At 39.4% G+C, this 23,221-nt stretch overlaps 1 long non-coding RNA gene across 1 annotated transcript; it reads right to left on the bottom strand.

The window, feature by feature from the left end:
• Nucleotides 1-1,578: 1,578 nt before the first annotated feature.
• On the bottom strand, nt 1,579-21,997 carry LOC126985175 (uncharacterized). Its single transcript, XR_007738368.1, has 3 exons — nt 21,949-21,997; nt 14,922-14,985; nt 1,579-1,999 (listed from the first exon to the last, which is right to left on the bottom strand). It is a non-coding gene; the product is annotated as an uncharacterized LOC126985175 (long non-coding RNA).
• Between the last annotated feature and the right edge of the window lie 1,224 nt (nt 21,998-23,221).

Raw genomic sequence — 23,221 nt, 5'->3', positions numbered from 1 at the left:
TATATATATATATATATATATATATATATATATATATATATATATATATATATATATATATATATATATATATATATATATATATATATATATATATATATATATATATATATATATATATATATATATATATATATATATATATATATATATATATATATATATATATATATATATATATATATATATATATATATATATATATATAAATAGTATTTTTGGCATATAGCGCGCACCTTTCTCACATAAAAAATGCCTGAAAGTTTAGCCCTGCGCGTTATACGCCAAAAGTACAAATTTTTAATGATTTTTTTTTCTTCTTTGGGGTGTTTTTAAGGGTCTGTTTTTCGTCTTATCCAATAACAACGGCAAACTTACCTTTATTATTGCTTATAATCCTTCATAGTCCATGGCTGTCTTATAAATGTTACCATAGAATACATGGCGATCTAATAACCACTATACAAGGGCCCATGCCTTGCTGTTATCCCGTTTTTCTGTCGGGCGCCATTTGTATGATCTTGATCTTGATGTCACAGGTGGCTTAAGATTGTATGACTAAGGAGCATTACAAGCTACATAAAAAATCATATTGGAAAAAAATATCCATGTGCTCATTATTAATTATTAATATTTGTGTGAATACTGGGGTAAATATATCAGAAACTGTACATCATGAGTCTTGTACGAGGAGATATTTCACGCAACACCAGTCCGGCCACCATTTGCATTATACACAAACCACACAACCACACCCATACAACAAACAGCTGCATGCCGCGTGTCACCAGAACCGTGTGAATTTTGTTTTGCCTAGTTGTCTGTCATAACCTACGAGTCATGGTGGGAATAATATGCTTATTAACTTCATTCAGTGGAGAGAGAGAGAGAGAGAGAGAGAGAGAGAGAGAGAGAGAGAGAGAGAGAGAGAGAGAGAGAGAGAGAGAGAGAGAGAGAGAGAGAATATCCATATCACCGAGATATCCACTCAGGCACTCAGTCGCAGCCTCACTCGTGTAAGGAAGAAATGAGGGACACCATGAGCGGTTGGCAAGTATTGGTACCGGTACCGAGCAGTCTGGTGCCAGTACCATACCGTATAGCTGGTACCGTTAGTACCAGTACTGGTACCAGTATACGCCCACCCCTATTGTTGAGTAGCGTGGCAGCGTGGGTACTGTATTGTTGTTCAAGTGGCGCGCGGGAAGAACTGAGCTCAGCTGTGTGGCCACTCCATAAAATATTGCGCATAAGTGAAAAAACGTGTAAATTAAATATTTATTTGGATTTTGGACCCCGCATTATTTCAAAAACGCGTAAATCAAACTCGCGTAAATCGAGTTGCCTGTATGTATGTATGTATGTATATATATATATATATATATATATATATATATATATATATATATATATATATATATATATATATATATATATATATATATATATATATATATATATAATTTCAAAGGACTGCTGCTCATTTCTTAGATACACAAGGATACACAGAGATATGTAGTTGTTTACAAGACCTGCCAACTTAATATGGCAACTCCTCAGAATCCGTCTTCTCTCCCCATTCGCAAAGCATCTAACCTCCAGATGAAATTATGTTATATTTTCATAAGTTGTATGTGTGCTAATTTTTTCCACTCATCTACTACCCTATCTATGCACCAGCTTATTTAATTCTTCCTGGACCTGAATTTATCTGTTTTCACCCATTGTCATGTGTCCAAACATAGCATTTCTTCAGTACAAGTACTTTATCATAACACTTATTTATGTCTTAACTCATTCAAATACTTGAATTAGCTGCAATCAAAATTTTCCAATTTACTAGCAACTTGGCAAGTTTCTACATTCATTCCAACTTGGATAACTTACCTCCCTCAGCTTTCCGAAGGATGTGATCTTTTGGAAACCCCACATACGTGTATGACAGGTGTGGTTTGTACTTCACTTCTGTGTTGCTCTTGTAGCAGTAGCCACGACCACCCTGGAACAGAAAAGTCCCACATGATGTACAATGGCTTCAAGTAAAGGTAAAATATTGGGATCAGAAGCAAGAGACTATAATACAAGGATCATAAGAGAAATAATTGATGGGATCAAAACAAAGCAAGGACACTGAAAAGTTTTCCAGGACTTTTTTTTATTTATATACAGTATATCCTCGTCTTATGCGGTTTATTGTAACATGAAATTCATCTAACGTGGAATGAATTCACGGAAAAGAATTCTAGCTCTACCGCATAAAATTTTGTGACGCAGATTTTTTCAACTAGACGAGCAGTGCACGGCCAACTTCTGTTTGAGATCTCCAGTAATGGGACGTCATCAGGTTGAACACCAATCCCGTTTGAAGCCTCTCACTCTCTCAGCCAGCAACCGATCAGAACCCCGGCTCCTCCTTGCCTCAGGCCGCTCCCCGCACTGGCCTTGCACCCCTCCCTCCCACTCCCAGCTTTGTGTTCGCTGCCACTGCCACCTCACCCAAACCCCTTCACCTGCCACCAGGGAATGTAATACGGTATGGTAAAATAACATTTTTTGTACTTCGAACCTTAGAATAATGCCGTACCATATTTCTGTACCATATTTGAAAAACGACTCCATACCATACTATTACGATAAATTACCGTATCATAATTTTTACATGTTTCCGTACCCCCCAAAACAATATGGCTACACACACAATGTACACACAATAATAAATACACATATATACACAGGCATTTACAAACACACTGTATACACACATTGTACTCACCCATGTACAGTACTTGTCAGAAGTATCAAACCCCCACCTGGGTGGGTCTGATACTTATGGCAAAAAAAGCATGATCCTCTTGAGTGAAGCATTTTGGCCAAAAGTATCAGCCCCTGTCATGACGTCACCACATCCCTCAGCTTTGCGCCACTACCTCACAACACCACCTCAGTGTGCCTTGGGCCACGTTGGAGAGCAGAAGCATTGCACGACTTTCCACTCTCTGGTGCATTATTGCACAGTAATATCTTGTGATAACTCATTCTGTTTGCCAATATGGCTAAAACGAAGGAGTATTCATCTGGTATTATTGCACAGCTCAAGGGACTCAAGATAAGTCATTCAGTTAGGGAAATAACTGAGCAGGACAACAGTCAAGGACTGGTTACAGTGCTTCAGGAAGGAAGGAAGGCAAGAGACTCCTAAACCTAAAAAACAATCTGGGTGCCCCAGGAAGGCAACTAAGAGTTGTTACTGCCTTAACCCCTTGACTCCAGCGACACCAATGTCGACATCCGGCGGGCGTCTGACGGCGTCACCGTTATAGTCTGTTCGGAGCATGAGGTCGGTTCAGGGTGGAGCTGGTATCGTCGTTTACCTCTACCCATGCTGCCAACTCAGCCTTCGTACATGCGTCTCTCTCTTATTTCCCATCCATGTGCTATTTGAAAGTGATATTTTATATATTCTGTATATAGTAAAGGAAGCTACATAGTACAATGAGTGTCGATGTTTAGGATTATGACAAGGATTTGTATAAATTCTATGACATGTGGCAGCGATTTTTTCCCATGTTGCCACGTTGTGGTGGTGGTAGTGGTGGTGGTGGTGGTGGTGGTCGGTGTGTCCCCCTAGGTCCCTCCCCCGGGTCGAGAGGGAGAGAGAGGGACAGGGAGAGAGATAAACAGGTGGGTTGTGGGTGGGTAGGCCGGGAGAGAGTGCTAATCTGATAATTGGCGGTCGAACCGGCAGCGCTGCACTCATGGGAATTCTGGAATCTGCCACACCTTGAACCGACTTCATGCTCCGAACAGACTATAGTCCTCTTCTAAACCTCTTAAGGCAAGTACATACGATTCAGCCAGCATAAATATGAAGAAAATATGGAAAAATAGTTTTTGGCAACAGGAGAGATACATCCTCGGAGCGTCCAGATGCAAGATATTAAAGCAATATCGGGCATTTAATTAAACCACTGATTACCCGGGTCTTTTAAATACAACTTGATGAATGTTGCCATACGAGGATCATATTATTTTCAAATAATCCCATTATTTTTCTATATTTATCAAATAGCTTGCGTTTTCTCTGGTACGACATTTGTTTGAACACAGGGAGTGGCCTTGAGGCAGCACACGCTGAATACGAGAGTGACGAGCCTTGAATAGAAGGGATGAGGCCATGCATCTCTTATCAATGCTTTACCATCAAAAGGTGGTGTAGGAATCCAAGTCTTTGGCTAAGTCGAGGCGTGTTAGTGAGTTTATGGAAGGAAGAGTCCATAAAAGACATAGTAGTAGAGAAACAGGTGGAAAACACAACACATTTGAGTAATGTTCAAGTGTCTCCCTCCTCCTCCTCCCCAGCCCATCCTCCCTCTCCTCCACCCACTCCACGCAGAAATAAGGAAAACATTGCTCGAAAGAGATTGGGAAGCGCCTCAGGAAATTGACAATTGCTATGTGATAGTTGCAAAAGATTTTTTGCATAGACCAGCAGAAAAAGTAAAGTACAATAAGTGTAAGAATTAGGCCTACCTGGGATACTCCGATGATAAAAAAAAAAAAAAAAATGCACGCTGCAGACCACCGCAAGGTAATGAGGAAGTGTCTGTGAATAAAATAATCAGTCCTCGAAAATTGAATAAAAACGACGGCAACTAGTACCACTCACTAGATGTGCATCTACTGTAAATATTTTCTTTAGTTATTATCCGATCTTTAAGACTCAAACAGCATTAAAATCTACTTGAAATGCACCATTAGAAAATGTATTTCGAATATTGATATACTAGGCGTAAATATGGTCAGATCGCAGCTAAACTTTAAGTTTGATTTTCTCAAAATGTGTTTTTTGGGGGATGGACATTATATACTTTTTAGAATAACTTTTTTGTTTATAAAGCTTTAAACAAATTTTAAAGAGCATCATAATATGGAGTATTTATACATGAATTTGTACCAAAGAGATAGTTCTATGATGAGTGTGAAAGCTTACCTAGAGAATTTTAGCCAAACTTAAAAAAAATAAAAATCTCGTAGGGAAATTTACAGAAATTATTTTGTTTTATTATTTGTTTATGTTAATGGTATCTACAAAGTGTACTATTTTCAAAGACCAGATCCAAAAAACACCGGAGTTATTTAAATGAGAAATTTTTAATAAAAATCAATATATTGCATAAATCATCAAATCTATATTCAATATTGTCATTGATAAGTGTTATTATTATGTTCTATACGTCTCCACATATTTAGAATGATTGCAGCCCTCTAAGGGTTCAATTTGCTCTTTTTCGAAAATCATCTACCCTTTTCCATTTCCTCTTAATCCTCTTCTAAACCTCTTAAGAGAAAATGGAAGAGGATTAAGAGGAATTTAGAGGAGGATTGAGAGGTTTAGAAGAGGATTAATTCTCTTCCATTTCCTCTTGACCCTTTCCATACTGTGACGCCAACGTCTGTGTCATGGATGGAAAGGGTTAAAGAGTGCTGTGGAGTCTGATGTCACGACAACAGCAAGGAAACTCAAACAGGAGAAAGCTGCCACCTTCCAGAGAGTGTCTGTCAGGACTGTATCACGCCACCTGTTAGAGCTTGGTTACCGGAGTCGCAAGCCCACATAGAAACCTTTATCAAGCATTATTCAGAAGGGCCGTCGTGTGAAATTTGCACAAAAGTACAAGACTTGGACCAAGGAGCAATGGATGTCTGTGTTGTTGACACGAAGTTCATAGCGCATCGTGAGAAGTGTGTGTATACAGAAGCCCCCTGCCGTTCACGGGTATTTGGTTCCACGAAATTCCCGTGATCCGCGAATCCACGATCGACAGGACTATAATCAAATAGGGAAAATAGGGTTTGGTTCTATCATCTTGATCGAATAAAAAAAAAAGAATTTCAAAGGCATTTCTAAGCACTGTTATATAGTTTTATATACACATAAATCACAAATTAAATATGGACTGTAATAATTTAACACTCACTCTGTGGTTGGTTGGGGTGAGTGTGAATGCATAGGCGGTGGTGGTTGGTGGGCAAGTGGTGTTTTTGTGGTAGTTATCGGTCAGAAACTACGAAAAAATGCAATGCGCTGAGTACGTTAGTTTGGCAACACTGCACTCGGCTCGTGGCATCAGTGTTTACTGGGCCCTTGAAAGGTAAGAATGCCGTATTGCTCATCGTCCACTCATCAAGTATTAGTGAATTCTCGTCTCTCCCCTTTAATTGTGTTAATATTCATATGTATATCCATATAAATCCAGTATATTATTATTTAAATGGAGTGTTTGCTGGGACCTTGGAAGGTCCATTTGTTGCTTTACACCCGTTACCCCTCTACCACTACTGCAGTCTCCGCCATGTTTGTTTACTCCTCAAAGCCATAGCCTTGAGTCTGTAAGAAGGACCAGTTCTGGCAGGTCCCAGTAAGTATCAAGGATTTTTACTGTATAATATTGGGACTTAGAGCCATTTTCACAGTTACTTTTCTTTGTTTTGATCGTTACCAATGAGCCATTTCCACATGAAACTGGCTGATGGAGTAGTGGCAGCTGCGGGGTTAGCCCCGCCCCACACCTTGTCACGCACACTCAACACCTCTCGCTTCCTCTGCAGCCACCACCACCCTATCGGCCACTTTCACGTGGAAATACTGTAGTGGCGATCGCCGCTAATAGGTAACGATCAAAACAAACAGAAGTGACTGTGAAAGCAGCACTTAATAAGTATCAGACTGCGTATACGTGCGTTTTCATCCGCATTCGACGGGGGGTGTCGCAATTACCGTATTTTGCGGCGTATAATGCGCACCGGCGTATAACGCGCACCCCAAACTTTAAGACAACAATTTTGAAAAAAAAAAAGTTCTTAAAATGTTCAGAAATATATACGGGTTAAAGAACATTGACGATGTACAGTTTTCCGAAATTTACATATTTTTTGGCGTAATCTGTACTGCTTGAATTGACAAGTGTCCTTGAGTAAAGCAATGAAAATGGCGGCCGGGCTGGTGTTGTGAGAAATACATCCCCATACATACTGATGATGCACAGCTTCTGATATCATATTTAGCATATTATTCTCACCTTCACGCATAGGTTATGACAGACAACTAGGCAAGACACAATTCACGCAGTTCTGGTGACATGCGGCATGCAGCTGTTTGTTGTATAAGTGTGGTTGTGTGGTTTTCAAACAATGCAAATGGCGGCTGGGCTGGTGCTGCGCAAAATAACTCTTCGTACAAGACTCATGATGTATAGTTTCTGATATCATATTTACCCCATTATTCTCACTAATATTAATAATTAAAAATGAACACAAGGATATTTTTTTCCAATGTGATTTTTATGTAGCTTGTACTGCTCCTTAGTCATACAATCATAAGCCACCTGTGACATCAAGATCAAGATCATACAAATGGCGCCCGACAGAAAAACGGGATAACAGCAAGGCATGGGCGATCCTCCACCGATTTAATTTTTGTACAGTGGTTATTTGATCACCCTGTATTCTATGGTAACATATTATAAAACAGCCATGGACTATGAAGGATCATTAACAATAATAAAGATAAGTTTGCCGTTGTTATTGAATAAGACGAAAAACAGACTCTTAAAAACACCCCAAAAAAGAAAAAAAAATCATTAAAAATTTGTACATTCGGCATAAAACGCACAGGGCTAAACTTCCAGGCATTTTTTATGTGAAAAAAGGGCCCACTATACACCGCAAAATACGGTACCCTACCCGCGTATAAGCGAATCCGTGAACGGTGAGGCTGCAAACGGCAGGGGGCATCTGTATACGCAAGGCAGTCTCATGATGCGCTACGATGTTGACCAGGATGAGCTACGAATAATCTACGGAGTGCTACAATGTGCTACGAATGACTTACGATGAGCTATGAATAATGTTGCGATTTGGTAAAAATGCATGTGTGTGTGTGTGTGTGTGTGTGTGTGTGTGTGTGTGAGAGAGAGAGAGAGAGAGAGAGAGAGAGAGAGAGAGAGTGAGAGAGAGAGAATGATGAATGAAAGTATGAGAGAGAAAGAGAGAAAGCAAGAAAGAAATAAGGAAATAAAGAAAGAGAAGAAGAATGAAAGAAAGAATGGGGAGATAGAAAGAAAAGATATCAAGAAATAAATTAATAAATGGAGAAAGAAACAAATAAAGAGAAGAAAAGGAGAGAAAGAGAAAAAAAGAAAAGAAGAATTTGAAAAAGAAAAGGAGAAAGAAGGAAAGAAACAAAGAAAGAAAGCAAAACAAAGAGAAAGACAAAAGAAAGAGGAATGAAAGAGAAATAACTAAATTGAGGAGAAAGAGAGAAATAAAGAAGGAAACAAAGGAAAAAAGAGAAAAAGGAAGAAAGAAAGAATCCCACCAAATCTGAAAATGGACACATCAGCTGATAATGACAGCAGTTCTGACAGATATCCAATGTTTTGATTGTTGCAGTCATACAGATTATGACAATAAAAGTAAAAGCCACACAAAATACATCTATATGACCTCTTGTTAAAATTTAATGATTTGATTCAGTGTATTTGCATGAATAAATGTTAAATTTCTAATATATCTTAAATTTCTTGATGAGTGCTATATATTTTTTCCATAGATGATTTTGACAAAGCAATGCACTAAGTACACTGACAATGTACGCACTAATGAGGAAATTGAGAGAACAAAGAAAGTGCCCAGGCAATATGAATCAACAACAGACAATGGTATGTAAAACTGTCTGCTATTATCCTGTTGGCAGATACCAAAAATATAAAACACAACATCCATGTCCATTATGTCTTCAGTAATTCTTTTTAATGCTGCTTTAAAATATTTTATTCAAATGTTACTGTAATGCGGGGGAAAACATGAAAATCAATAACCTAAAATAACCGAGACATTAACTGTGAATCATGGGATTGTAAGACGCAGGGCAGGCATTCAGACAGACAGACGCGAAGAAGCCGAATGGTCATTAGTTAATTTTTTTCTGTTTTATCACGGAGGAGTGAGGGGCAAAATTTTTCACCTAAATTAAGCGAGAGAGAACCAGTTGCTCTGAACTCCTTCTGAACTAGTGGAAGAGGCCAAATACATGTTAACTAAACCACTGATAAATGCGTTCGATAGCCAGCGGCCAGGCAGGGGGGGAGGGGGAGAAGGGAGGCGTGGAGCGGGCAGCTGCTGGCTGCCCTGTCACATCACCCGGCTCCCTCACCCCATGCAGGTACGTGTTGAATTAAGCTCCCAGGAACAGTGATTATTTAGTGTTATCATACAATATTAATGTTACTTGTCAGAGTTAAATTAACACATCACCCGGCTCCCTCACCCCACGCAGGTTCCCTACTGACAAGAGCTGATACCCCTCTTGTTGTGTGTTGTTATAGTATGTGAATATTCCTTTGGTTGTGCGGATTATGATCACCCCTTGGTATCTTAAACCCGCACGAATGTCTTATCCCATGATCAACTCAGTGAACACCTATCCGTGGTAGAGAGGGAAAAATTTCCAGTCTCTTTTGTATACCCCTTTGTTCATGTGGATTCATGATCACCCTCTGCCTTGCCCCCATGATCATCTCTGTGAACACAAATCGGTGGTAGGGAGACATTTCTTGTGTAAATATGCATATATATATATATATATATATATATATATATATATATATATATATATATATATATATATATATATATATATATATATATATATATATATATATATATATATATATATATATATATATATATATATATATATATATATATATATATATATATATATATATATATATATATATATATATATATATATATATATATATATATATATATATATATATATATATATATATATATATATATATATATATTTTTTTTTTTTTTTTTTATGACATGTTCTGTGATGAGTATGCCCTTGCATGGTAAATAGAATGACGAGTTGTAAGCAGCATTGTTAATTAACTTCAGTAAAGCTCGCTACCATTAACAACAGAATAATGAGTTGTCAATAATATTGTTACTTAACTTCAGTAAAGCTCACTACCATTACCAACAGGAAGTACACTCGTTAGCAAGATAACAAAACAGAGGAACGAAGATGAAGGCAACACATTACCATCAGTAGGCTGATTTTACTTGTGTTGTAGAGGATATAATGGAAGATTCAATTCCTTTTTTTTTCAGAAGGAAGTGATGATGATCTCCAAAAGTCAGCAACGTACAACCAAAGACCCTGTGCTCCCTGTCCCACCAACGAAATTTAGAAAAGGCCCAAACTCTGATCGGTCCCTGAATGATTTGTAATTGTTTACTTCTGGCTGGTGGTATGTGGGCCATGTACATGGAAGGCATGGGCTGCCTCCAACTCTGGCCATGGTTGCCTAGATGTGTGTTGTCTAATTTTCTTCTGTATTTTTCACTTATTTTTGCCTGACATTCTTGTACATATTCCTAAACCTAGAGTTTCTCTGGCCCAGTTGTGAGAATGGAATAAGTAGTTTGTCAGGCCCAGTTGTGCTAATGGATTAAGTACTAGGGTTGCACCGATAAGCAATTTGGCCGATTACCGATTAATCGGTAACCAATAATCGGCCGATACTGATTAATCACCCAATTATTTAGAAATCATAAATGTGATTAATCTTCATTAATTACTGGACACTGGTACCACAAAGTTAAAGACATACCGTAACCCTCATGTTTACTGCCCAACTGTCATCTCCTGTATGGAGAGCAAATACTTCTAGTAATTTTTGTCACTTATAATTTAGCCTTGCTTTGTGGAAACATCCTTGTTTTAATATGTTCGAATTTGCCAGTTTTCTCGTTCTTGTGGTGATCCTAGATACTACTAGAAATGGTAGTGTACAGAAAGTTTATCAATCTCTCAAGTAGGTAGGCGGTGGCTGAACAGATAGCAAGACGGCCCCGCGTTCAGGAGGACGCGAGTTCAATCCCCAACCGGTGCCACCAAGCTGGGATTTTTTCAGCCGCCGCCGAGTGGCTTAAAACTACCCACATGCTGTCCAGAAGACCACCCATCAACCCGGACTAGATTCTAGGATTAAAGATGATCTCCGGGAGGGCAGCATGAGCCAATGCCAGATGGCGCCACTATAAACACTCGCTTGCGCCAGAACGGGCTGGGTCGACCATTAGGACCCACCAGGAAGAAGAACTGGACCGACCATCAAGATCCACAGGGAAGAAGCCTACCGGCGCAATAGGCCCAAGACGTAAAAAAAAAAAAAAAAAAAAAAAAAAGCTGTTACACTGTTTGTTTACTTCTAAACTAAAAACACGCATTTTTTTTTTTTTTTTTTTTTTTTTTTTTTAGTACAAAATATACAGTATGATTACTGCATATGAATATGAAATAATAACTTTATGTAGCCACAGTGATGAAAAAGTTGAGTAATGTCCTTCAATTAGGTAAAACTGAAAATGGTATAAGTGTACCGTACGAAGTCTGTATCTGAACGTGTCCAGTACCAGTACGGTGAGACTCAGTGTGAGCCCGTGAGACCCACGCCACAGGCTATCATTTGCCTGTCAGTCAGTCAGTGTGTCTCAGTGAGCATTTAAAGTGCTGACAAAAATCATTTGTCTAGTTCCATATTTTTCATTATACAGTCGTCCCTCAAATAGTACAGGGGTTAGGGACCCAGGACCCCGTACTATTCGAAAATCTGTATAAAATTAGTGCCTCCCCTAGAAACACTCTGGGCTGCGTTAGAGACGGGGAATCGGGACTCTCGGAACATCCCGAGTGCTCTCAAATGCGTGACACGGCAGCACGAGTTGCCAACTCGGCACGTCTGCTGGCTCCTGGCTTTGCGAGGTGGAGCGCCTTCGTGCTGTGATGATGTCATCAGCAAATATGGCTGCCCAAACAAACACATATAAGTGTTTCCATTGCATTTGTAAGGAGTTCGTCAGCCAGGACAGCTAGTAATGCAGGTTAAACGTCGCCAGGAAGATCAGTGTACGCCATTTTGCTGCGAGTGAGATGCCGTTACCATAGCAACGACGAGGCTTAGTAAAAGGACGGCCTTTATCTCCACTCTTGCAGCACTCTTGCAGCACTGGCAGTTACTGCGGCAAGAATTTCTTTTACACTATGATAGATACAGCGAACAATGCTTTCATTCATGTGGTATGCTCTCCCTACCACAATGTTACTCATTCCAAAACGTAACTTCTCCTAAATCTGAATTCTTCTGCAAGATGAACACCTTTCTTGAATGCTTTGGGGTACTTTCAGCAGGTGTTTTGGTAGAAAGGTGTTGCCACTCACGTCATGGCTACTTGGTGAGACGAGCGGGAAATTAATAAAATCCTAAAAAATTCTTCCATGACAATCCGTATAAAACCAAAACCGTACTATTGGAAACCGAACTATTTGAGGGACGACTGTATTACAATAACTTGTTTCCTTATGCACGGCAGGCATGGTGAATGATATTACTCAATTACTGTACTAAGCAAGTTGAAATAGGTATATAATTTTTCTTGGTTGTAATATAAAGTAATATGTTGATTTTTTTCTAGTTTCAGAGTTGAAGCAAATACCAGTACTTCAGTTCATATCATAATTTTATATATCAATTTGAATTACCTAATATTCATTTGCATAGGGGCTTGTTTGAAATAAATGGTGTGGAAAGGTATCAGAGGTTTGGTAACATCACCATCCTTACATTATTATGAAGTCCCTCAAATAGTACGGGGGTTAGGGACCCAGGACCCCCGTACTATTCGAAAATCCGTATAAAATTAGTACTCCCCCTAAAAACACTTCTGGGCTGCATTTGAGAGGGGGAATCGGGACTCTCAGAACGTCCTGAGTGCTCTCAAACGCGTGACGCAGCAGCACGAGTTGCCAACTCGGCACGTCCGCTAGGTCCCGGCTTTGAGAGGAGGAGCGCCTTCGTGCTGTGATGACATCATCAGCAAATATGGCCCAAACAAACACATGTAAGTGTTTCCATTGCATTTCAGCTCACTGTGTCACCATAACCACTGCAGCTTCCTTTTCATCTTCTGTTGTAAGGAGTTCGTCAGACAGGACAACTAGTGTAGTGCGGCGACTATGCCTGATGAACGAGCCTCCCATAACCGTGTAGTGCACCGACACCCGAGGAGGTACATTGAAGAATGTTAGGAGAGATACGTGTTTAGAAGGTTTGTAAGGCTAGTAGTAGCCCCATTAGTGCGCTAACCCACCTGGCGGAGATATTGAGAGGAAGCACTGATGGAAGGGAAGAATGAGTGCATGAATAATATATTTGAGAAATAAGCTATGAGTTCATTTGATATGGTAACCACTTCATTTCGCAGAATGTTGACTGCAACCAACAGCAACACGGGTCAGGTCTCCTAAGGTGTGGGTATGAGTGCTTGCCACGTCCTGAAGTGGACCCACTGCGGCATGACCCATTTTGGCTGTTGGTTGCAGTTAACATCATCCTGTCTGGGTCCTCACTGCCAACTTCTCGAGCATTTAACCGTAGCAAGCTGTAACACACTCTCCATTTGTCTTCGAGCTAACCATTGACGAACCAACAAATGCTACAGTCACTGAGCCAATCAGCGCCCAGGATACAGAACACGGTGCTCTGGTTGGTCGCCTCCCATCCATCAGCCAATAGTGTGCCGAGTACGATCACACGTGGGCAAACTAGCTCAAGCGGAAGCGGCCGTAGCTGTGTTTTACATACATGCGAGTCTTTGTCTACTCATCTGCTGTGCACTATGTATTGTATCTCAATTTAATATTATTTTAATATGTTCTTATTAATACTTTCTTAATTTTTTTATATTGTTGACAATTTTTCTAGGCTAGAAAATGCTTCTTTTACTGCAAAATAAGTAAAATAATAAATATATTAAAATACCTCTATACTGCAAAATTCCGCGATAGTGAAAAATCTGCAATACGAAACTAAATATTTACAATTCTAAAATCCACGATACAGCGAGACCACGATAAGTGAACCGCGATATGGCGAGGGATTACTGTACCTTTAAAGGTAACGTGCGTGACGCCGATGGTAAGTAGACGTGACCCGTACGTGTAAAAGCAGCGCAAAACTCGGAGTGATAGTGCAGGAAAGTCGGGATGGTAAGAATTTAGGACATTTGTACATGTGTGAATGTTAACCCCTTCAACACGAGGACACATATACTGCGTGCCCTTATGCCACATACCCGAGGACGCGCATACTACGTCCTGGCTTGCTTTAGCCAATATACGAGTTATTTTATCTCTATATTTATGCTTACATCTCAAAATTATCAATTAATTTATGTTTCTTTATGTGCACCATTTAATTCTGCATGTTTTCATATATAACACAAGATGATTAAGTTGAGTTTATGGCTGAAAACTTGTTATATTCAATAGCGCGTGGCGATCCCGGATACAGCGCGGGGCTCTTTTGGCCCGGCTGTAGTGAAGGGGTTAATAAATATGCAAAGATGATAATTAAACATATTTTCTTGTTTCCAATTATTGTAAATACACACAAATAGGACTCATATAAACATTATCCTATTGAAATGAGACAAATAATTACAAACCCACTGATATTGAAAAATCCCCAAAGCCCATTTTGAACACACAATTTTTGTACTACTAAAATCACCCCCAGGTCACTTTATGGCCATTATTGAAATTATTTTAAATATACAGCATGGGCATGAACTTCACTGACAATTTTTGGGAATAGATCCTTCATTGTAAATCAAATCTACTTTATTCTATAGTGGAATGAAAAAAAATGATGCTTTGAGAACAGTCTGGTAGCCTGAGTCCATACACTTTGCAGCCAACCAAACACATGTGCCCCATCCCATCCAACCCCGTCATGGCACTACCGGGTTAAAAACTAATTATTTAGAAAATTAACAAAACCTACCTGAACTTGTCCTCGTGCTGCCATGATGTGGTGGTGGTGATGATGATGTCAGTGGAGGATCAACCTGCAAAAAGATGCTGAAGGTAATGACTTCAAATTGATGGCCTGCTGCACTATTCCATTCCACCACCATGTCTCTCTTTCCTTTCTTCTAATTCCTTTTGTTTCACCACACACGTCTCTCCCTGCTTTCATGATATTTTCTTTCAATTGTTCCCATCCTCCATTATTTTCTTCATTTTCCCTTTTCACTCTTTGTTCAAATTCTCTTATGATTTCCTCCTCCCTCAGCTTCCACATTTTTATTTTTTTTCTTCTTTCTTTTTTATCTTTTTCTTCCCTCCCTTCATGACAACGTCACCACACAGAAGTCTATGTTGTGGTAGGCACACTTCCACCGGGATTACCTTCACGTCTTTTATCCAAAAATCTTCATCCTTTCTGTACACCATATGAGGCCCTTGGATGCATTACGTCCCAACCGCCATTTCTTAAAGACCGAGAAAAACGCGCTCAAAGTTTGGCGACATTTAAATGTACATATCTTTGAAAGTAAAGCAGATATTGCTGATTTATTTTTCTTCGGTTGGTACTACGTCTCAGCTACCATTTTCTATTATGCACATTCCTTTATTAACAGTACCAGTCATCACATCTCTCACAGCTCACTCCCTTACTCCAGGCTGTGACCTCTTTCTGGCACTAACCACGGGGTGGTGTGTGTGTGTGTGTGTGTGTGTGTGTGTGTGTGTGTGTGTGAATGAATGAATTAGGTATACGATTAGATGATTGTTTGAAAGCAAAAAGATGACTAAAACGATACTATTGGGAAATCTGACGAGAGAGAGAGAGAGAGAGAGAGAGAGAGAGAGAGAGAGAGAGAGAGAGAGAGAGAGAGAGAGAGAGAGAGAGAGAGAGAGAGAGAGAGAGAGAGAGAGAGAGAGAGAGAGAGAGAGAGAGAGAGACACTACACACCAGCACATCCCAGAAGGCAATAGGAGGAATGTGGATTAAGGGGGGGGCTACGGGGGTTCATCCAATAGCTTTGAAGTTTTAGTATGTTGTTGGTATGATATTCTGTGAATTTCATTAAATTCGGGTGAAGTTTAGGAGAGACTCAACCAAAGCGTCTTTTTTTTTTTCACAGACTTTATTTCTCAGTTAATCTCTTTGAAAAAAATACCATAGAAACTTTGTTTACCTATCTACATTTCCCAGCTAGAAAATTACAATTTTTTGTCACTTATAATTTTCTCCACTGTGTCCCGTTTTCTTTTGACATTTTTTGAAATTTTATAGCGGGCAAAAACTGTCCTTTAGTTGTAGTTTTAAATGATACCTAACAAAAGTCGGTCAGACGTTTTACCAATTTTGTGAAATTTTTTGAAGAGTAAAAAACTACTTTTTGAGATATTGGCTCCTGAAGATTTTTTTCCATTTCTCCCTGTCTTGCCATTTGTATTTATCTGATTGGCATGAAATTTTCTAATATTATTGTGTGTTCCTTGTTGACCTACTGGAGAATGATAAGGAATCTGGTCCCCCTTTACAAAAAAGTTTTAATCAATCAAAGGTGAGGGTGTCAGAAGGTCAAGGTGTTCCTGCATGACCATACTGGGCAATTCTGTCTCTCGAACAGTGTTTGTAGCTTTTTCTGGTTGCCTTGCGCTTGTAAAATCATTTGTAATGAGTTTTTTTTGGCTAGAGTGGAGGGAAAATTGCAATGCACCTCGTTCGTTTGTGTCAGGCGAGGCACTGCTGTGCCGAGCAGCTCGCCCCTTCCTCCCTTCTCCCACCCCAGCGGGCCGCGCGGAATATGAGGATCACAAGTGGCAAAATTTACTGAGAAAAAAATATTATAATGCAATTTTACGTATCTACAAGCATTGAATGATACTGCATATGTTGACCTATGTGTCTGGCTATGACGCAACAGCGCGGGACATTTAAAAATGGTCTCCAGCAAGGAAGAGTTTTAATTTTACGAAAACAAACTCCACCACACGGCACTTTACCCTTTCAAGGGCCTTTTGAGCTAAAAACCTTTACTTATCCGATTTTAAATTTATTCCTCGAAAAATACCCCGTAGCCGCCCCCCTTAAGAAGGGGAGGCCCTTTCTGTCTATGAATTTTCCTTCTTTCTCATTGTTTGTCTTTCTGTCTTTCTCTTTCTAAATCTGTCTATCTTCCCCTCTTTCATCCTCTTTCTTTTTCTCTTATTGTTTGTCTTTTTCTGTCTATATATTTTCATTAAAATTCTTTTTCTCATTTTCTTTCTCCTTTCTTTATTATGTTCTTTCTGTCATTACTTTCTTTCTTTCAATATTTTTTTATTTTTCTTTCATTCCTTCTTTGTCTCTCTTTATTTCTTTATAACCTTCTTTCTCTTTGTTTCTCTACTTTTTCTTTTTCTTTCTTATCTCTCTTTACCCTCTCTTTATTTTTATTTCTTTATTTGTCTTTCTTACATTCTTTCTTTCTTTCTTTCTTTCTTTCTTTTCTCTTCCTGTCTATATTTTTTCCTTTTCTTTCAATCTTTTCCTCTCTTTCTTTCATTTTCTCTTCCTGTCTCTGTCTCTTTCTTTCTGTCTATTTTTCATTCTAATTCTTTCCTTTTTCTCCTTTCTTTCTGTCTCCTCAAAATATCCTGCGTATGTGAAGAAGAATGAAAGGAAGAAATTAAGAAAGAAAGGAGAAAGAAAGGAAGGAGAAAGAGGAAGGAAGGAGAAAGAAAGGAGAAAGAAAGGAAGAAAGGAAGGAAAGAAAGGAGAAAGAAAGGAAGAAAGGAAGGAAAGAAAGGAGAAAGAAAGGAAGGAAGGAAAGAAAGTACATAGTACACTGCAACAAGATAGGGGCTGGCAGGTAGTCAAGAGCCATGGCAGCTGCTTAAGGTTGAAGAGGACCAATCCTACAGGTGTGGAGTGCCACAACTCCTTCCAGGCTCTCTCTGAGCTGAGGGAGGACGAAGGAGTGAAGGAGAGGAGGGCAGATGACAAATCCCTGCCCAGAGGTAACATTTTGGTTGTTGCGGATAGCCAGGTCAGGTTGTTAGATAGGGCCTTCTGTGCTAAAGATAGGAAACGTAGGACCAGGGTGTGTTTTCCGGGGGTGGGGATTAAGGATGTCAGCGATAGGGTAGAGTCGTGCATGTCAGGCAAGGGAGTCCAACCCATCATCTGCCTGAGCGTGAGAGGGAACGACACAGGCAGGTTAGGTAGCGAGCAGCTTCTGCGTCGCTACATGGAGGCTCTTCGAAGAGTTACGTCCAAGGGCGGGGTTCCTCTGGTGTGTGGGGTTCTGCCAAGGCGGCGGGTTGGTGGCATTTGGCTGTCCAGGGCTATTGCATTAAACTGCAGGTTGGCAGATTATTGCAAAGCCAATGGATGGACATTTGTCGACGCCTGGGACTGTTTCTTAGGCAAGAACCACCTATACCAGAGGGACGGGGTTCAGATCTTGTCTGATGCCCTTGAACATGGATTGGGGGCCCTGCAGGGTTTTTTAGGGTAAGCAAGAAGGAGCCTAAGATGGCAATACCAAGTGGGAGCACTAAATGTAGTAATAATAATAGCGGCTGCAGGGTAAGGCAAGGGGTAGGTCTAAATTTGTACTATACAAATAGTAGAAGTATTAGGAATAAGATAGATTTATTGAGGGGAAAGGCGTGGGTAGAGAAATTTGATATGATGGCGATCACAGAGTCATGGATAAACACTGCAGACAGACACTTTCTCCCAGAATTAGAGATTGAAGGGTATAAGTAATTCTACCAAGATCGAATAGGCAGGAAGAGGGGTGGGGTCGCACTCTTCATCAGGGACAATCTTAAGTGTGCCATTAACAACTCAATGAAGGAAGATAGCAATACAGAATCCCTCTGAGTAGAAACAATAGATAGGAAGGAGAAGCTTGTCTTAGGAGTATTTTACAGACCTCCCAACTTTACCAGGGACAGTAGCCAACCCCTTTTACAAGAAATTAGTAGGGCGTCAAGATATAGAAATATGTGTGTAATTGGGGATTTCAATTATAGGAACATAGAGTGGGATACTTTATCCGGAGACCAAGAGGCGCAGGATTTGTTAGATGTGATACAGGATAGTTTCCTTAAACAGTTAATTAGAGCACCAACGAGGGAAGAAAATATTTTGGATTTGTTGTTAACTAATAGAGAGGACGTAATAAGCAACATTGAGGTTGGGGATTCATTAGGTAACAGTGATCATAAGGAAATTAGATTTAATATTTAATGGGAGGATAGAGTCAGCAGTAACAACACATTAATACCTGACTTCTGGAAGGCGGACTACGAGGGGTTAAGAAAGCAGCTGCAAAGGCTGTGAGATCAGAAGTAGGCCAGGACCCAGAACAGGGAGGGGCGTTAATCTCGGGTGAGGTCACTAGTCAGGTCAGTAGCTTGGAGGCTGAGTACAATAGTCTGGTCAGGGAGATTAAACTGGGGCAGAAACAGTTTATACCTCACAGGGAAGTCAGGTCAACAGTTAATTACCCACGATGGATGACAGAAAGGCTAAAAACTGAAATAGGAAGGAAAAGAGAACTAAATGTTGGAATCAATAGGGGGGAAACTCACCTAAGGGATAGTTACAACGATTTAGCTAGAGCAGTAAAGAAGAACACGCGTATGGCAAAACGTAATTATGAGATTAGAATTGCCAGGGAATCAAAGACCAATCCAAAGGACTTGTTTCAGCTTTATAAGACCAAGGTTAGGGGTAAGATAGGGCTGCTTAAGTCAGGAGAAACACTGATTGATAGAGATGAGGAAATGAGCGAGGCGTTAAATAGATATTTCTTAACTGTATTTACCAAAGAAAGATTAGATGATATATCTCAAGGAGAACAGATCTACAGGGGAGGAGATGTAGAAGGATTAACCGACATCAACATAAGTAGGGAGCTTGTGATTAGACAGATAGATAGACTTAAAGTTACTAAGGCACCGGGGCCAGATGAACTTTTCCCCAGAGTAATAAAGGAATGTGAAACTGAAATAAGTGGGCAGTTAACAGAAGTATTTAGGAAGTCACTAGACACAGGGGTGGTGCCTGTTTCATGGAGGCAGGCACATGTTATTCCAGTATTTAAGACGGGAGACAAATCTTCTATGGAGAACTATAGGCCGATTAGTTTGACGTCAGTTATAGGTAAAATGATCGAGTCCATAATAGCTGATAGTATTAGGGACCATATTGACAGACATAATTTAATTCATGACTCACACCATGGGTTTATTAAAGGAAAGTCGTGCCTCACTAATCTTTTATCCTTTTGTAATAAGAGCATACGAGGCAGCAGACAATGATGAGAGCTATGATGTCGTTTATCTTGATTTTAGTAAGGCCTTCGATAAGATACCTCACCAGAGACTGTTAAATAGAGTCAGGGCTCATGGGATAAGAGGGAAGGTATTTGATTAGATTAAGGCGTGGATTAGCGACAGGAAACAGGGTTACCATTAACGGTAAAAAATCTGAATGGGGTAATGTTACCAGTGGGGTTCCTCAAAGTTCAGTTTTAGGCCCGCTTTTATTCATTATCTACATCAATGACATAGACAATGGGATAACTAGCGACATAGGTAAATTTGCAGATGACACCAAAATAGGACGCACTATTAGGACAGGGGAGGATGCTAGAGCACTGCAGGAGGATCTCAACAAACTCTCAGCTTGGTCAGAGAAATGGCAGATGAATTTTAACATCACCAAGTGTAGTGTACTTAGTGTAGGAACACACAACCCATTGCACGGGTATAGTTTAGACTCCACAGCGATAGGCAGGTCTGAGTGTGAAAGGGATTTGGGAGTGTTAGCGAACTCTGACCTAAAACTAAGGAAGCAATGTATTACTTCAAGGAATAGGGAGGTCATCCTCAGACTCTATCTAGCGTTAGTTAGGCCACACTAACATTTAGCCACACTTGTCCAGTTTTGGTGCCCACACTACAGAATAGACATCAACTTGCTAGAATCAGTTCAGAGGAGGATGACCAAGATGATTCAGGGGCTGAGGAACCTCCCAAATCAAAATAGGCTGAAACATCTCAACTTATTCACTAGAAAGACGAAGAGTACGGGGAGATCTGATAGAAGTACTCAAATGGGTCAAGGGTTACAACAAAGGCGATATAAGTAAAGTACTGAGAATTAGCCAGCAGGATAGAACTCGCAGTAATGGATTTAAATTAGAAAAGTATAGATTTAGGAGAGATATAGGCAAGCATTGGTTTAGTAATAGGGTGGTGGGGGAATGGAATAGACTCAGCAATCACATAGTGCAGGGACGATAGCTTGTTTTAATGTTCTTTATGTTCTTAAAGGAGAAAGAAAGAAAGGAGGAAGAGATGAAGGAAGGAGAAAAAAAGGAAGGAGAAAGGAGAAAAAAGAAAGGAGAGACAGGAGTAAGAGGAAAGAATTAAAATGAAAAATATAGACATAGAGACAAAGACAGGAAGAGAAAACGAAAGAAATAGAGGAAAAGATAGAAAGAAAAGGAAAGAAAGAGAAAGAATAAAGTGACAGGAAGAGAAAAGAAAGAAAAAGTAAGAGAAAGAAAAGGAAGAGAAAAAGAAAGAATGTAAGAAAGACAAATAAAGAAATAGATAGAGACAAAGAAAGAAAGAGAAAGAAAGAGGATGAAAAGATAAGAAAAAGAAGAAGTAGAGAAACAAAGAGAAAGGTTATAAAGAAATAAAGACAAAGAAAGAAAAACTATAGAAAGAAAAAGAAAGTAATGACATATAGACAGAAAGAGACAGACAATAAGAGAAAAAGAAAGAGGAAAGAGGAAAAGATAGAAAGATTTAGAAAGAAAAAGAAAGACAGAAAGACAAACAATGAGAAAGAAGGAAAATTCAGACAGAAAGGGCCTCCCCTTCTTAATCCACATTCCTCCTACTGTCTCCTGGGATGTGCAGGTGTGTGTAGTTTACTAAATCAAGGCCCGCTGCCGGAGCTACATCGGAGGACTATTCCTACTGTATTACTATATACACAACGTTACCTCAGGAGGTGGGCTGCTGGGTGTCAGTGGAGCCAACACACGGGGTGCTGGGTGTCAGTGGCAGGGCTCTCAGTTTTTGTTCACGAAATTTCTTCAGATAGTAGAAATAATTTCTCTATATCGTATAAAATTTCTTCAGATAACAAATCGAACATAAACGATTACATTTGCTTAAAATTCAAACTACTGCACAATAACATAATACTGTGTAATGACCTGGACTTAACCTCAAGCTCTTAATGCAAAACTCTCCCACTAAATTCACAGGACTTGCTTTCAAACCGCTCAAAACCTACAGGATCAATAAAACCTGCCTTACATAAGTCAACAGTTTTAATCATGAACTAATGAATCATTCATCAACAATAAGGCACTTGTGCCAAAAGCAAAATCCTCACAACTGTATTGTAATCTGCAAGATTATTTTGCATTCAACATCATATTTTACGCTTTGGTAGCAATCTCAATACTGCAATATACTCACTCATAACATGCAACCTACAGTTTCAACGGGAAAAAATAACTGATTAGTGTGCAATGCTGGGACATATATATATATATATATATATATATATATATATATATATATATATATATATATATATATATATATATATATATATATATATATATATATATATATATATATATATATATATATATATATATATATATAAACTTATAAATTTCCTTATTTACTCTTTATAAAATCGACATTAAGCTTTTTCTTGATAATTCTGTTGTTAGAATTACCCTGTTTACTCTTGAAAATTATTTTTAGAATTACCGTGTGTGGGTTTGAATTACCCTATAACAGGGTAATTACCCTGCACCTGGCAGCACTGCTTGTGTCCGGCAGCTCCAGCAGTCCTTGACTCCCCTCAGCCTCTCAGAACCTCCGGTCACCAGTGGCACCACCCAGTCATCCAATAGGAGCACCTTAGCCTGGTTATCCCTGAGTTCTGATTGGCTCATGTCCCTCACGCTCCTATAAACTGTGCAAAGGCAGAGCGCGCGCATATTTAAACAAGGTTTATTCTCGATTTTTTTTACGACAAAAATTGTTAAAATTTCTCTAGAATTCATAAAAATTCTCGATTTTTTTAGGCAGTCATCATCAGATTTCTCTAGATTTTCTCTGAAATGCCTTTATCTCTAAAAATTTCTTCAAAAAGCCTGAAATAGCCTCAAATTTCTCAATCTGAAGAAATTTCTCTAAAACTGAGAGCCCTGGTCAGTGGAGTCAACACACGGGGTGCTGGGTGTCAGTGGA

Source organism: Eriocheir sinensis, chromosome 59, assembly GCF_024679095.1.
Source record: "Eriocheir sinensis breed Jianghai 21 chromosome 59, ASM2467909v1, whole genome shotgun sequence".
NCBI classification, from domain to species: domain Eukaryota; kingdom Metazoa; phylum Arthropoda; class Malacostraca; order Decapoda; family Varunidae; genus Eriocheir; species Eriocheir sinensis.
This window is presented reverse-complemented; position numbering and strand designations above follow the sequence as displayed.